The sequence below is a fragment of the Setaria viridis genome, chromosome 2, assembly GCF_005286985.2.
Source record: "Setaria viridis chromosome 2, Setaria_viridis_v4.0, whole genome shotgun sequence".
In the NCBI taxonomy this organism is placed as follows: domain Eukaryota; kingdom Viridiplantae; phylum Streptophyta; class Magnoliopsida; order Poales; family Poaceae; genus Setaria; species Setaria viridis.
The window spans coordinates 28,328,930-28,332,750 of record NC_048264.2 but is presented as its reverse complement, the minus strand read 5'-3'; the positions used below and the strand labels follow the sequence as shown (position 1 = coordinate 28,332,750).

Here is a 3,821-nt window from a genome sequence, read left to right as displayed (position 1 = left end):
CTTTTCAAAGAAAAAACTTATTCATCAACTTATTCATGATACAAGCTTATTACAAGCCTATTAATTCATGAAGATTAATTTACATGTTGCTGGTACTGAACCCACATTTCTTGGGCGATGGTATCTCTCAAAGTATTGCCTTGTGGAGTGCCTAAGTCATTGATTTGATCGCCATTGGGTAGAAAAACAAAGTGTGTTGGATCAATATTATCTGGCTGATGATCCAACCATTCTTCATCTTCATGAAATAATCGAATTAGATTGTGGAAGATGGCTGCAGCTAGTGGTATTTTCACTTGATTTTCCAACGTATGGAATGTGGCAACTTTGAGAATCGGGAAGCGCTTCTTAAGCACTCCCAAAGTCCTTTCGACATGGTTTCTCAGTAGTGCGTGGTGGTGGTTGAAGAGATCCTTTGAGTTTTGTGGTCTTCGATGTCTAGCTCCAAATTCTTTCAAATGGTATCGAACCCCTCGATATAGAGCGAGGAAAGATGGAGTATTTGCATACCCTCCATCAACCAGATAGAATTTTCTTGGAGGTACCTAGAAGCCCTTGCTCATAGCCAATCTTAGCACTCTGGAATCTGTAGCTGATCCCTCCCATCCACTAGAAATAAAAGTGATATTGAGATCAAAATCACATGCCACCATCACATTAATGCTTAGTGTGCCCTTCCTATTCCTAAAGGAGAATGCTTCTCAAGGGATATGGAAACGGGGATATGAGTTCCATCAATGGCACCAAGGCAATTCTGAAGAATGGATAGAATTTAGGATTATCTTGGATTTTTGGATGCACTTGATTAGGATTGTGGTCTGGAGGAAATGATGAGAAAGTGTGGGAATGAACTTCTTGAAGAAGTGGTTGATGTGACGATGGAAGGTGTCATTGCTGTGCCCAAAGGTCATTGCAAGATCCTCATATGAGGTGTTGCGACTTAACATGTATAGGAAGAAACCCAACTTCTCCTCCACCGTAATCCTTGTATCAACAATGAGCCTTTTCCTTCTAAGATAAGTCGCCAACTCTTTGAAGATGTGGGGTTCCATTCTAAATGTAACTTGACAGTTCTTGATATATCCCTCAAGGAGTCGACGAACCTTAACCTCTCTTGTTTCTTCGGATGTATGACATTTCTTCTTTACTCCTCCTTCTCTAGCAGAACCCATCAGATATATGGCAGGGAATAGAAACATCATCATGTCATCATCTTCTTCCTCCCTCCTCTTTCTAATATGATATCTCAATAAGATATTCATTGCAGAACTAAAGCATATAAATTTATAGTCAAATAGAAGCTAAATAGATAAAATGGAAGGCTAAACAGGTTTCTGTACCTATCGGATTCTGTACCTATTTTGAATAGAAAAAAGAAAGACTTACACATAGACATAATTATGTACCTATTGGAGTTGGTACCGAATCCCAAGAAGGCGGAAGTTCACCTTCCCCAACTCTTAATGGTGCTAGTGGGATCTACAAGTAACAAGAAAAAGCATTAAGTTATTTTGTAAAATAGTGTACTTCAATAAGTAGCTATGGCAAAAAGAATTGAAAATCTAAAGCTTGAACTGCTTGACTGCAAGAGAGAATACAATCTAAAGCTTGGATAGCCATGAAAATCTTGGATACAAATCACATTGCAAATGGTACATTGTTTAAGACAAAATATATCATTACTGCTACAGATTCCAGAGTGAGCCTTCAAGAATACAAAAAAAAAGCCGACCGCCATACCCACGTTACAGACTACAGAAAAATGTCGACGCCCACCCACGTTCTAGAATACAGAAAAATGCGGACCCTACATACCGAGCGGTGCTATAAAGCACCAAATTTCCAAGGATGGACATGAGGCTGAGAGCACAAGTCTGACAAACACAAGCTTAAGAAAATAACTAAAGAGGTGGGGCACCGGATAGATTCACAACAGGGTTCAAGTTTAGATTAAGTTATACCCTACTTACAACCTATTGCTCCAGATTATCTCATCACATTAGCTAGTTTCACCAACATAAGTTTCTGGAACTCTACAATTAACAATTATTACCAAAACACAAATGCATATTGCCAGATTGTGATAAGCACTATAGCTTGTGGCAGTACAACGCAACAATAACTGACTAATAGGAATCCGCATACGGATAGCACAGGAATTCTCAGAAACTAGATAGTGTCAACACTGGATTTTCCCAATACACTTTCAAGGCTCATTGTTTTAGCCTTCAAGGTACAATTGCAGAATGGCAAGCCTTGCGATCTTGAATCAGCGCCGGTGATTCCTACCTATGTTTTCAGTCCCCGGATCGGAACGAACCCTACCTATATTTTCAGGCACAACAAGGAGTCAACTAAACCACTAGAACAATCGAATCCACTACACCCTAGGCTTGGAAACCTCAAGAACAAGAACGCAGGGATGGGAGAGGGGGAGGGAGAGATGGCGGCACTCACTGGGGAGAAGGCGGCGGAGAGGGTGGAGGCTGGACGGGAGCCAGTCGCCATTGGGGATGTGCTGCGCCGCCATGCCGTCACCTCGCGCGGCCACGCCGCCACCTCGTCGCCTCGCGTGCTGCCAACGGAGCCGCGCCTCGCGTCGCGTAGCGGAGTCTCACGCCTCGTGCCACCAGCGGACTGTCGCCTCGCATTCGCTGGTTTTGATCTAGGGTTGAGGAGATAGGGTTCCAATCCAGGCCGTCTCGTGTGAGAGAATTCCAATCCAGGTCTGTTTTCATTCCAGGCCGTATCTAACCGAACGACCATTTTTGGTCTGGCCTGACTTTGAACTAGGCCTATTCGATCCGGGTGGAACAAGCCATGTTTTGGGCCGTTCCAGCTGAAATGAATGAGGCCTTAATATGTTACCTCATATCCCAGAAGAAAACTCTCGCCTCACGGTGAATCGAGCCTTTTGGACTTCTTTTTACTTTCCACATGTACTTTCTGTTGCCATGGCAATCATCACACGGTTCTGTACGCTCGACCGTTATCGCACAACGTTGGCATGATTGTTTTGTGTGCGGTAGTCCACACGTTAAGGCTTTTTCACAAACCATAACCTTTCCGTAAACTTACACGCGCAGCCCGGTAGAGTGCAGGGCTATGGCAATTGCATCGTCTATGTCCCGCAAACAAATCAAAAGAGTTTGCGATATGCATGCATCCTTATGCTCCTAGATAGCTGTTGACACCGATTTTTGAACAGAGTCAACCATTTTGACCAGAGTAAACTGTTGTGGATAAGGTTCTCACAGCCGATAAAGGAGGAAAGGGTTGCCGATGAAGCCGCGCGTACCAAAACTAACAGTTGCTGACCACGATTCCAGAAGCCGATGAAAGACCAGGTGGAACCAGTCCAAAGCAAAATCGACTCCACCAAATAAGGGACAACGTGGGGATTTACTTTAGTACTTTTTAGAAATAGCTGTAATTTTAGCTTGCTCTAGGGTGAGCCTTGTAATAAATAAAAAATAATCATCAATCAATCAAATACAACCTTTTGACGCCATGCTGCCAAAATCCTAGGAGTAGGAGCATAGTAGTTTTAATGAGTTCCTTCTTGTGCGCACGACAGCATCGGGTTCGATCTTAGGCGAGCTTGTAAGTACCGTCACCCGGTCATTATGACCTCTATCAGAACTTTCTAAGTTAAGTCTTATATTCTGATATTGTTGTGTGACTAGTTATCAAGTTATTTTAGATTTCAAGTAGAACTTTCTAGGCTTTGTCCAATATTCTGCTTGTCTTCGACGGTTGCTCACAGTTATTGAGTTGTTTGGTTTTATTAAGTTGTATCATATCAATCTCTTAGTTCTATC

The 3,821-nt window shown here is 42.7% G+C and overlaps 1 pseudogene; it reads right to left on the bottom strand.

The window, feature by feature from the left end:
• Positions 1 to 664: 664 nt before the first annotated feature.
• LOC140221901 (uncharacterized) lies at positions 665 to 1,214 on the bottom strand (annotated as a pseudogene).
• Positions 1,215 to 3,821: the final 2,607 nt, after the last annotated feature.